The 13,729-nt window shown below is 39.7% G+C and overlaps 1 pseudogene; it reads left to right on the forward strand.

Annotated features, from left to right (window-relative positions):
• The first annotated feature begins 205 nt into the window (after positions 1–205).
• Positions 206–8,727, forward strand: LOC116543290 (annotated as a pseudogene).
• The last annotated feature ends 5,002 nt before the right edge of the window (positions 8,728–13,729 follow it).

Raw genomic sequence — 13,729 nt, forward strand, 5'->3', positions numbered from 1 at the left:
TTAGGGCTTTATTTATGAGTTTCTGTTGTGCTGCTACCTTTTTTCAGGGCTGCCCTGCCCAGCGAGGAGGCAGCCTCATCACTGTCTGCCTGCAGAGGCTTTGCTGAGCTGCTGTGGGCTCTGCCCAGCTGCCATGTGAACTTCCCTGCAGTTCTGTTTATACGGGTGTAATTAGAACTGCCTCGGCAATGGCGGCCCACCTCTGTAATGGTGGACCACCTCTGTAGTGGTGGACTGCCTCGATAATGGCAGACGCCCCTCCCCCAAAGAGCTGGACCATCCTGGGTTCAGCTGTGCTTGCTGTGAAACTCTCAATCCAGAGCATTTCAGATTGCTGTTTTTTGTGGGGGTGGGACCAGCCAAGCCTGATCACCTGGCTCCCTGCCTCAGAGCCCTTTTTTTGTTGTTGTTGAACAGGCGACTCTGTTTCCCAGGTGTTCCAGTCACCTGTTAAAAAGGCACCGGGATCTGTGTGATTTCCCATGTGGCGACCCACTGTGCTGCGCTGAGATTCGTGGTGCTTTTTTGCCCGGGAATCTCCTGGCCTGGCTCCCTGTTTCAGTCCCCTTTTTTATCAGTTGGGTGGGCAACTCTGTCTCCCAGGAGCTCCAATTGCCAGCTAAAATGACGCCTGGACCCGTGTATTTTGTGCAGAGAACCACCGCACTGGCCAGAACAGCTGTGCTGGTGACTATTGGGGCTCCTCTTCCTGGGAATCTCCTGGTCTGTGGGCAATAAAAATCCATCTGGAAATGTGGCGTCCACTCACCCTCCGCACTTTTGCTGGGAGCTGCAGTACTGAGCTGCTCCTAATTGGCCATCTTAAAAAATATATGTTCTTTAACTTTTATTTCACTGACTTTAAGGGAACAGGTGATTTTTGATTGCATGAATGAATTGTATAGTAGTGAAGTTAGATTTCAGTGTCCAGGCCACTCAAATAGTGTACATTGTACCCTACTACATTATGTAGTTTTAAAAAAATCTCTCACCCCCCCTCCCACCATCCCCCATTCTGAGTCTCCAATGTCCATTATACCTCTCTGCATGCCTTTGCATAACCATAGCTTAGCTCCCAATTATAACTAAGAGCATATGGTATTTGGTTTTCGATTCCTGAATTACTTTACTTAGAATAATGGCCTCCATCTCCATCCACGTTGCTTCAAAAGACATTATTTCATTCTTTTTTATGGCTGAGTAATATTCCTTGGTGTATATATACTACATTTTCTTAATTCATTCTTCAGCTGCTGGGGAATTAGGTTGGTTCTACATCTGGCAATTGTGAATTTTGCTGCAATAAACATACATAATGCAGCTGTTTTTTAAATACAATTTTCCTTTGGGTAGATACCCAGTAGTGAGATTGCTGGATCAAATGGTAGATTTAGTTCTTTAGAAATCTCCATACTATTTCCACTAGAGGTGTTACTAATTTATATTTTCACCAGCAGTATATAAATTTTCCTTTTTTTCACATCTATGCCAATATCTATTGTTTTTTTATTTTTTGATAATAGCCGTTCTTCCTGGGATAAGGTGATATCTCATTGTGGTTTTAATTTGCATGTCCCTGATGATTAGTGATGTTGAGCATTTTTTTCATGTTTGTTGGCCATTGTATACCTTCTTTTGAGAAATGTTTATTGATGTAATTAGCCCACTTTTTAATGGGATTATTTTATTTGTTTCTTGCAGATTAGTTGGAGTTCCTTGTAGCTTCTGGATATCAGTCTTTTGTCAGATGCGTAGCTTGCAAATATTTTCTTCCATTCTGTGGGTTGTCTGTTTACTCTGATTATTTTTTGCTGAGCAGAAGCTTTTTAGTGTAATTAGGTCCCATTTATTTTTTGTTGCATTTGCTTTTGGTGTCTTAGTCATAAATTCTTTGCCTAGACTAATATTCAGAAGAGTTTTTCCTAGGTTTTCTTGTAGCATTTTTATGGTTTCATGCCTTATATTTAAGTCTTAAATTCATCTTGGGTTCATTTTTGTATATGGCAAGGGATAGGGATTCAATTTTATTCTTCTACCTGTGACTATCCAGTTTTCCTGGCACCATTTATTGAATAAGGTGTTCTTTTCCCAATTTTTGTTATATACGCTTTGTCAAAGGTCTGTTGGTTGTATTTGGCTTTACTTCTGGGTTCTCTACTCTGTTTCTTTGCTCTATGTGTGTACTTTTATACCAGTATCATGCTGTTTTGGTTACTATAGTAGCCTTGTAGTATAATTTGAAGTCAAGTAATGTGATGGCTCCAGATTTGTTTTTTTGTTTAAGATTGCTTTGGCTATTTGTACTTTTTTGGTTCCATGTGAATTTTAGGATTCTTTTGTCTAATTCTGTGAAAAATGATGTTGGTATTTTGATATGAATTGCATTGAATCTGTAGACTGATTTTGGCAGCATGGTCATTTTCATGATATCGATTCCTCTAATGCATGAGTGTGGGATGTATTTCTGTTCGTTTGCATTGTCTATGATTTCTTTCAGAAGTGTTTTGCACTTCTCCTTGTAGAGATCTTTTACTTCCTTGGTTAAGTGTATTCCTAGGTATTTTTTTTTTCCAGCTATGGTCAAAGGGATTGAGTTCTTGATTCTTAGTCATTGTTGATGTGTTACTGATTTGTGTACTTTGATTTTGCAACCTGTGACTTTACTGAATGTATATATCAAATCTAGGAATCTTTTGAAGGAGTGTGTAGGATTTTCTAGATATATAATCATATCATTGGCAAACAGAGATAATTTAACTTCCTCTTTTCCAATCTGAATGCCCTTTATTTCATTCTCTTGCCTGAGTGCACTGGATATGGCTTTCCGTATGCTCTTATTTTTAAGAGAGACATTACTCAAAATGAAATATTACTTGGATTGGAAATTGGAAGAAGTACTCTGAAAGTATTATTTTTTACATAGTCAAATTTGGTAGTTTAATTTTATTATTTCTGGATTTTATGGTCATCATTCATAGCATACGTTTGTAAAAGTAAAAAAAAAGTTATTTTCTTCCAACATAAAGTTATTAATTAGTGCATTCATTATTTGCTAGGAGTTCTATAGAAATCATGAGTAACTTTTGGGCTTTTCTGCATATAAAAGTATAAATATCATATTGTATAATAATTCAAGTAATTATCCTTATTTAGGAATGTTTAATGTACTTCTTTTTTCTCTTCACAGATTCTGTCAAATTTTAAGAGCAAATGCACCTTACAGCTCATGGAAGAAAAAACACAAATCAAGACATTTTTGGGTTCCAAGTTGCCAAAGTATGGAACAAAATCTGTAGGAAGTACATTGCAGCCAATGCCAAATGGGACACCTGTTAATTTATTAGGAACTTCCAAGAATAGTAACATCAAAAGTTACATCAAAAATAATGGCTCTGATTGTTTATCATCTCATTCATTTAATTGGAGAAAAGCAAATAAATACCAGCTTTGTGCACAATGTGCCGAAGAGCCTAACAATACTCAAAATTCACATAAAATAATTGATCCCGAAAAACATGTTACTACTCAAAGACTGTTTGATAAAAATGGGATAAAGGAAAGTTTGAAAAGTGCTTCGTTATTCACATCAAAGTTAGCAAAGCCATCCACTATGTTAGTGTCATCTACAGAGGAGTTAAACCAAAAGTCTTTTTCTGGACCATCTAATTTGGGTAAATTTACCAAAGGCACATTATTAGGAAGGACTTCATATTCTTTGGTCAATACTCCAAAATCACAGTTGAATGGATTTTATGGAAACCAGTCAGCTAGCAGCATGCAAAGTCCTAGAGCAAAGTCCTGTGCCACCAGAAGCAGTTCTGGTGAAAGCTTAACTCAATCCCTAGACAGTAGTAAATCTATTAATTGTGAAGAAATGGTAAGTAAGGTCACAAAGTTTTTCACATTCCATTCAGAATTCATTCCTTCCACCTTCATCTATAACCAGATCACATTCCTTTAATAGAGCTGTGGATCTTACAAAGCTTTATCAAAACCAACAGCTATCCATTAGAGTGCCTCTACAGTCAAGTATGCTAATAAGAAATTCCCAGCAGTCAGAAGTACTCAATGGGAATGAACATTTCAGGTATGGATTTAATAGGCTTTATACTGTTGGTGGAAAGAAGTTGGCTTTACCAAATGGTCCAGGTGTAACTTCTACTTTAGGCTATAGAATGGTTCGTGTCTCTCTCCTGAAATCTAGCCGATCTCCATTTTCTGGGACTATCACAGTTGATAGAAATAAAAATTCACTTGCTAACACATATGTAGAGGAAGATGCTACAGTTTTGGCTAGGGACAGAGGTACCAATAAGGACCAAGAAGTGATTGAAAAGGAAAGTTACAGAACAAAAAACCGGACCATGAAACATGATACTAAAATGAGATACCTGAGTGATGATGTGGATGACATTTCCTTGTCTTCTTTGTCATTTTCTGACAAGAATGATTTAAGTGAAGACTTTATTGATGATTTTATAGATACAGAAGACTCTAACAGAACTAGAATAAGTCCAGAGGAAATGTCTCTCAAAGAAGAGAAATGTGAAAGTGTGCCACCACAGGATATATTCCCCCAAGGAAAACGAAAAAGCCCTCAGTAAAACCAATGAATGGATAGATATAAGTGTCTCTGGTAAATATTACTAACTTTAAGTTTCTTTGCTTTCTTTTAGATAATATAACTGAACTTACATTTAGGATTATCTTCAGACAGATTTCAAGATACTCTCAGTTTTATGGAGGGATGGATCTAGACAAAATTGGAGTGGGGTAACATTTATTTTCTTTGTGACCTTTGCTCCATACCCCATTTTTTCGCTGTATCTAAAACAACATTAATAAAACCACTCTTAATCTTTGTTGTTCTTTGGATGTTACACACAGGCTTATTCCTGCTTAGTATAGAGAGTACATCTAAATAACTTTCCCCCTACTTACCTCAACCAGTGGTATGACATTCATCAAACCATCTCTTCTCTTAGGGTAGCATATCATTGCTATTTGTTAAGAGTAAAGCTGTACCAAAGGGTAAAATCAGATAATATAGGTTATGTCTAATCTGATTTTTTTATCCTAAAAAGTTTTTGTTGTTTAGCAATTTTTGTAGATACACATCCAGAGGGAGATTTATTTATTTTTTAAACTGAAGAAAGTGAAATAATATCTGTTAAACATTTCCCCTTATGTTTGGTTATCCTGTTACTAAATGCTGGAGAAAATGTATTTGGTGTTTGTATGCCCATATGCTTGAAAATAGAACAAACTGAAGGGATTGGATATAAACATGTGGTATGTCCAATCCCTTCAGTTTGTCCCCTGGTATAATCAGATCAATGCATAGAGATGCATGTACAAACCCATGATTGTCTGTAGGTCTTCTAAAAGTGACTGCCCAAACAAGTTTATTTCCTTATAGGGATGCAATTATGAGTACCCTACATTATTTAATCTATGAAGTTAAATAGTGTACACAGAGGAAAAGGAGTTTCCTGGCCAGTGTTTAAAAATAAATGTCTTGGGAAACTAGGAACATGAGGCTTTATTTACATTTTTGGAAATATTACAGAAGTGAAAGATGACTTAAATAAATTTTCTTTTTGTCTGTTAGAAAATATTTCAGTAGGGGCCGGGCGCGGTGGCTCACGCCTATAATTCCAGCACTTTAGGAGGCCGAGGCGGGTGGATCACGAGGTCAAGAGATCGAGACCATCCTGGTCAACATGGTGAAACCCCGTCTCTACTAAAACTACAAAAAATCAGCTGGGCATGGTGGCGCGTGCCTGTAATCCCAGCTACTGAGGAGGCTGAGGCAGGAGAATTGCCTGAACCCAGGAGGCGGAGGTTGCTGTGAGCCGAGATCGCGCCATTGCACTCCAGCCTGGGTAACAAGAGCGAAACTCCGTCTCAAAAAAAAAAAAAAGAAAAGAAAATGCTACAGTTATTAGTGCTTTTTTTTGTTTGTTTTTTTGTTTTTTTTGAGACGGAGTTTCGCTCTTGTTACCCAGGCTGGAGTGCAATGGCGTGATCTCGGCTCACCGAAACCTCCGCCTCCTGGGTTCAGGCAATTCTCCTGCCTCAGCCTCCCGAGCAGCTAGGACTACAGGCACGCGCCACCATGCCCAGCTAATTTTTTGTATTTTTACTAGAGACGGGGTTTCACCATGTTGACCAGGATGGTCTCGATCTCTTGACCTCGTGATCCACCCGCCTCGGCCTCCCAAAGTACTGGGATTACAGGCGTGAGCCACCGCGCCCGGCCTAGTGCTTTTTTTTGAGCCAGCTTTTTTGCTATATCAAATTATTCACACTTATATTTTTAGGACATGAGAAACAATTGTATTTTTGTGAATCAATCATTTTTTTCTCTCTCTCTTTAAATGAAATGAAGACAGGAGTGAATGTACAAAACATATTTCCGGGAGTAATTTGGTTTCATCGGATACAGACCATGGAGCTGGTTCTTCATTTGAACTCTCTCCATCTGATAGCTCTGATGGAACATACACATGGGATGAAGAAGGCTTGGAACCCACTGGAAATGTCCATCTGGTTGGGAGCTATTAGACCTCTGAAATGAACAGCATAGTATGTATGGATTTATATACTCTTGGAACTTTTTTTTTTTTTTTTTTTGAGACGGAGTTTCACTCATGTTACCCAGGCTGGAGTGCAATGGCGCGTTCTCGGCTCACCGCAACCTCCGCCTCCTGGGTTCAGGCAATTCTCCTGTCTCAGCCTCCTGAGTAGCTGGGATTACAGGCAGGCACCACCATGCCCAGCTAATTTTTTGTATTTTTAGTAGAGACGGGGTTTCACCATGTTGACCAGGATGGTCTCGATCTCTTGACCTTGTGATCCACCCGCCTCGGCCTCCCAAAGTGCTGGGATTACAGGCTTGAGCCACCGCGCCCGGCTGGAACATTTTGTTTACCCTATTATAGAGATACTTGTGCTATGATTGATTTTTTAAAAAGTTCTTGAGTTAACTTTATTGCTTTGAGAAATGGGAATTCATGTTTCTTAAGAGCCTACAAAATATCTGACCCTAGTAGGAAATAAAGCATGAGAATATACATTTGACTTAAATATACTCAACATGTTTACATATATATTCATCATATGTACATACATATGTACATTCTGTATTAGTAGGTTAATCTATGCCAGTGGTTCTGAAAGATAGTGGGGAGGAAGTCAGTGACTAGAAGTGGTTTTGGTTGTCATATTGATGAGTGCTTCTTGGTATCTAGTGGGTAGATGGCAGGGATGTTGTTTAAAATCCCACAGTGCACAGGACAGAGACCACAGTGAAATATTTATCTAGCCTAAGATGGCAGTAGTGCTGCTGTTGAGAAACCTTGGCCTGTGCTCTACTGAGGTAACACGGAAGTGCCAACTCTCAGTGGGATAACACAATACAGGTTTGTTTTTTACTCTTAGAAGGTCTGTGGTGAGTCTGGACAGCTTTCTAGGGCAGCTGCCTTTAGTGATCTAAGCTGCTTTGATTTTGGGGCTTGATCATCTTTTGAGGTCCCTTCTTGTCACTATGGCAGAGGAAGAGAGTGCCAGAGGGTCTCACACATGTAATTACTTGCATTGGCCTGCAAGTAACACTTGGCACTTACATTCATGATCTGTTGACCAGAACTAATCATGTGGTCCCACCTAAGTACTAAAGGGACAGGAAGTATAATCTTCCTGTGTGCCCGGAAGGCAAGGGAACCAGGTATGGGCAAGTGTTAGAAGACCTACCTTGAATTTATATGTGCATATTTTAAGAAACACAGCAAGTAATGTGGATAATATGCCATATAGGTAAAGTATAATTGTATGTTTAAAGTGACTCATTGCAATTATTCAGCATATAAAATATGATTTTCCAGTAGTTGTATGGGAAAATTGGTAGTCTTGGTGGATATATTAATTTCCAAGTGGATTTCAGGCAGTATAATTTTCTATACTCCTATAAACCTTTTATTAAAAAAAAAAAAATCATTGTTACCAGAGGCTTAAATAGCACAAAGCTTTTTTTTAACCTCGATCAACACCTTGTATACAAACATTTAATTTAGAGAGAGTATCTTCATCTCATTAGATAAAGGAGGTTCAGAAAAGTTAACAGTTTAAGACCTTTATCTTACTAGGACTTTTAGGCAAACATGATTGACGTGCAAATGAACACGGTGTCCAGCAGAGAGCAGCAATAAACCACTTAGTACCCGACAGTTTTTAGAGGCTAACAATCTTGTTTATTGTTTAATCACAAAATAGCTTTCTCTAAAAGAGTTCAGAATGCATCTGGATTGACTGTTAGTCCTTAAGATCCACGAGTCTCCTCCTCGTTCAGTAGGTTTATGTACATGGTATGAGAAACAACAAAAACGTTCATTCTGTGTTTTGGAACAAGACGGTGTTTCTGATCTAAGGAGAAGACAAAGTCTGAGAAGGGGTAGAGAATTCATGGCAAAAGTTGAGAACAGTGTGTTGAATTCTCCTACAGTGATATTGGAGTTACCATTTTTGCTTTGAAGCTCTGTGAATTTTTTGTTTTGTAGAAATTTTAGGCTTATTTTGTTAGGTGTGTACCTGTTCAGAATTTTTTGGTTTTTTTGTAAATTGGACTTTCCATCATTATTTAGTGATCTTCTCTATCTCTAATTACGCTTTTTGTTTTCATACTTTTTTCCCAAATATTAATATACCTTACCAGTTTTATTTGTATTTTTCCCTTCTTTTACTATCAACCTTTTTGATATATAGCAAATAGTTTATTTTGTTAACATTTTCAATTTGTCTTTTTCTTTTGACTAGTGAGTTTAAGTTTTTAATTTTGCATTTATTGATATACTTGGACTTTATTCTGCCATTTTATTATTTTTATTTAAATTGTCCTTTTTTTCTATTTTTTCCCCCTAAAGTAGTTTAAAATAGTATCTCTAACTTAACCCAAAGACCTTTAGCATATTCTCACTTTTCTTCGTCTCTACAACACTGCTTCTTCCAGTCCAGGTCAAGACAAGGAGTTTTCACTAGCATGTACATCAACTGTGTCACTTATGACACAGTTTAGTTCCACCCACTATTTATTTCTGCTGACATTGTTTTTATAATGTCTTCCTTTTTAAAAGAAACAGTGCCTTCCTGTTCCTTTCAGTCATTCTCTTACTCTGCAAGAACTTTATATACATGAAACCATAAACATGTACTAGTTTATGTCTGGCTTCTTTTCATTAATATTATGTATTTGTGAGCTGTAGTTTCTTTATTCTTATTGTATCATATTTCTTTGTGTGAAAATACTACAACTTATCTTATTGTTCATGGGCATTTAGGTTGGTTCCAGTTTCTGGCTATTAGAGTATGCACTATTATGAAGATTTTGATGTATGTTTTTATTGATGAACATTTACTTTATTTTTGTTGGGCAAATGTGTAGGAGAGAGATTCCTAGGTTATAGGCTATGCTGATGTATAAAGATGCTGTCAGTTTTTCAAAGTGATTGTGCCTGTTTAAACTCCTCATTGGCAGTTAATGAACATTCCAGAAATTTCACCACCTTCTCTATACTTGGTGCTTTCTGCCTTTTTGCATTTTTGATATTCTGGAGTGGGCATAATAGTATTGCATTGAGATTTTGTCTTATTTTTTTGATAACTACTCACAGAGCACCTTCACATATGTTTACTGGGCCATATGTCTTCTCTTGGGTTATTTGTATTTTTTCTTAATGATTTGTAAAAATTCTTCATATTTTTGGATATAAATCTTTTATTTTGTGTCAATATGTAGATGTTTGTATGCATGCGTGTATTTACATTTTATGTATGTAGATTATATTCTCTACTGTGAGTTGCTTTTGAAATCTCCTAATAGTGTCTATTGATGATGTAGCTTACCAATTTTGATATCCAATTATATGGGTTTTCCCTTTATTGTTACCAATTTTTTAAACTGTTTGTGAAGCGTTTTCACACCTTAATATCATGAATATATGTTTCAGTGTTTTACTCTAAAAGCATAAAAGCTAGGTGCTGCTGTTACAGAAATGAAAGCAGACATCATCTCCTTTCGAATGACTCACAGAAGCAGCCATTCCTGATTCATAGGCAGGTCTCTTGACTCCAAGAGCTCATTTTTGCAAGCTTTACTTAATGTCGTGTAAATCCCCCTATTCTCCAGGTCTTATTTCTTTCTAGCTCTCCTTAATACATACAGCCTCTCAAGGCAATCAATTCCATGTCCATGGCTTCAGTTGCTTTCTCTATTCTCTGAGGACAATAAAATTTTAAATGTAAAATATTAGCCTTATTTTATGTAAGATCCCTCATTTGCTATAACCACAGATTCAGAGTTACTCCATGAAAGTAATAAAAAAATGGTGATATACTTAGCATGCAAATTTTAGGAAATTTCCCCAGTTACTCTTAATGGTCTGATTTAGTACGTGTGTTATTTTTAAAAACATATGTTGGGATGTCACAAATGGACTTAGCCTACAGAGATTTAAATTCAACTTTGACCAGAGAGTTCCATTTTAATGTGACACTGAGCGTAAAAAACTGTCTTTTCCTCCTTACCTATTTCTCTTCCTACATTCTCTGCCAGGAGAAAGGTATAACTCTGTACCCAGTCTTCCCCAGCAGAGCCCGAGCAGCCCTGTTTTCCCCTCTGCTTCCCTGCTTTCACATCTCATGACCAAGTACTTCCTATTCTGTCTCCCCAATAATCACAATTTTTTTTCCTCCACTTTTGTCACTGCCACTGCCTTTAGCATCAGTCTTCCTTTAGATAGTCTCTTAATTGGTCTTGTTGCTTCCTTCAGTCCTTCCTTATTATACAGACCATTACACAAACATCTGACAGAGACTTCTCACCTTTGTATGGTTCAATGACTAAAATTTTCAGAATAAAATTAAAACCACCCCAGCGTCGAATTTGGGGTCAGGTAGAGGTGGGTTTGTAACTCAGGTTCATACACTGTCCCGTAGTGTGATCTCAGAAAACTGAACTTCTTAAGCCTTTGTTTGTGTATCTGCCTACCTTCATTGAGAGTTGGGACTGTTTAACACATATGGTGTCTGGCATGTAGAAGGGATTTACTTCATCAATGTTGAATGAAGAGGAGGCATTTTAAAATTTACATTTAAAAAAAGTTTTTTAAAAAAATATGCCAATCTATAATGTCACTTCCCCTCCAAGCTTGACTTCTACCTGTACTTTCTGATGTGCTTTGGTCTTGTCCCCACCCAAATCTCATCTTGAATTGTAACCCCCATAATCCCCACATGTTGAGGGAGGGACTCAGTGGGAGGTAATTGGATCATGGGGGCAGTTTCCCCCATGCTGTTCTTGTGATAGTGAGTGAGTTCTCATGAGATCTGATGGTTTTCTATGTGCTTGACCATTGCTTCTTCACATGCTCACATTCTTTGGCCTGCCACCATGTAAGAAGTAACTGCTTCCTTTTCTGCTATGATTCTAAGTTTCCTTAGGCCTCCACAGCCATGTGGAATGTGTCAATTAAACTTCTTTCCTTTATAAATTACCAAACTTCAGGTATTTCTTTATAGCAGTGTGAAAATGGTATAATGCACTTTCTGATAATCATGCCTGAGGAACTGGGGAATTCATACTACCTGAGACCAAGTAATGGCCCCGCCTGGGCAGTCATGTGACCTTGGGGAGATAACTTACTTTCTCTATCTCAATGTCTTCTCTAAAACTTGTGAGATTGTTTCTGAGGGTTAAATGAACATAGCCCACTTGGAACACTATCAGGTACATACTGCTTGCCAGATGTTCAGTGTTCATTTTTATTGAGTTAGGACTGTGGTAACCCACTTTACGGCTCTTGATTTTGTATAAGAAAATCATGCTTAGTGCTTTGTTAGTAAAAGAGAGAAAACCTGAAAGTCCCTGCCATGGAAGGAAGAAACAGGGGAGAAAAGGAAGTTGGTAAGTTTCAGCATTTTAGAGCTTGGGGGGACAAGTTAGCTTTCTATTTTATGGAGAAGGAGGTGGAGGCAGGATGGGTCCTAAGGTGTCATTCAAGACACACAGCTGTAACTCTTTTTTTTTTTGAGACAGAGTCTCACTCCATCACCAGGTGCCAGGCTGGAGTGCAGTGGCACGATCTCAGCTCACTGCAACCTCTGCCTCCTGGGTTCAAGCAATTCTCCTGCCTCAGCCTCCTGAGTAGCTGGGACTACAGGTGCGCGCCACCACGCCGAGCTAATTTTTTTGTATTTTTGGTAGAGACGGGGTTTCACCATGTTGGCCAGGATGGCCTTGGTCTCTTGACCTCGTGATCCGCCCACCTCGGCCTCCTGAAGTGCTGGGATTATAGGCATGAGCCACCACGCCCAGCCCACACAGCCATAACTCTTTAGTGAGAGCAGAGCTAGGGCCCCAGGGATTACTGTGGTCAAGTTGTAGACAAAAACTACCACTCACTGGAAGACAGGAGAGGAGTACTTCATTACAAAAGCAGTGAACAGTTCAGGTGTATCTACATTGAGTCAGCAAATAAAAGTTCAACTTGGTTGCTCATGGTACCCACTCTGTTAACTGAGACTTTGTATAGAACTCATAGAGGAAGATGGCTTCCAGTAATGAACCACCCTGTTTTTAGGACTAAAATGCTTAGGAAGCTGGTGGGTGGTGAATGAAAATCTTAGTCCCACTAGCACTGCAGGAGGGGCCAGGAGAGCTATGACATCATAAGCCACAGGGTGGGGCAGCCCAGGCCACGGGGGAGGGGCGGCAGCCAGGGTGGGCCATTGTGAGGTGTGGGGTGGGGCATTGTGAGTCACATGCCTGGGCTTCCACTTGGGCCAGTGGGTTTCAGTCTGTAGGTGACTGCAGAAGGAGGAATAGCTCCTTTTGTACTCTCTTCAGGCAGTTGTTGTATCTCAGCGTTTGTTGGGTTCACAACCTATTAAATTAGCCAGCTGTTTCTCACCCTCCCAGACAAGTCAACTAAGGGGAGGCGGCAGGGTGCGGGCCTTGGCCCGAGCCCCGGCTGGGGCCGGGCTGTGGGGTGGGCAGGCGAGCAGCAGCAAGACCATCTCTGCAAGTGCAGCATAGCCTCTGCCTAGGGCAGCAGCAGTGTGTGGCCAACATTGTGAGCAGAGGCACAGGAGGCGGCAGACAGGAGTAGAGGTGCCCCATGGGGAACATACTGACCTGTTGTGTGTGCTGTGGGGCCAGCCCCGATTCGGACCAGGACGAGGGGTCAGCATGTACTCCTGAGTTTGAAATCTGTGAGGCAGCAGCTGAGGACACGACGGCAGCAGCACCCATCGCTGCTCCTGTAGAGCCTGCCGAGTTGACTGTTGAAGCTGGTGAGGGCCTTAATGCGCACCACATCTGTGACGGGGAGATGCCTGAAGGTAAGGAGGTGATGATGCCATCTGCCCTGGCCACCCCTCTGGCTGCTGCTGTCTTCAAGGACCCCTGGGAGGTGTCCCCTACCTCAGGTTCCTTTTTGCCTGTAGCCAGCCTCTCCAGGGCTGGTCAGAAACAAAGGCTGGCTCTGCCTTGCGTTCCTTTTTCCACCGCTTAGTCTTTCTCCACGGAGTCCAATTTCTTTTCTCCTCTCCTCCCAAACACCCAGTTCTTGCTCCCCCATCTCTCAGGCTTGCCTGGGACCATTTATTTATGTCTCTTCTTGTCTGTAGCTCTGTTTATTATTCTGTAGGACTTTGTTGAGGCTTTTTTGGAATA

The sequence above is a fragment of the Sapajus apella genome, unplaced genomic scaffold, assembly GCF_009761245.1.
Source record: "Sapajus apella isolate SASKATOON/1434 unplaced genomic scaffold, GSC_monkey_1.0 scaffold186, whole genome shotgun sequence".
In the NCBI taxonomy this organism is placed as follows: Eukaryota; Metazoa; Chordata; class Mammalia; order Primates; family Cebidae; genus Sapajus; species Sapajus apella.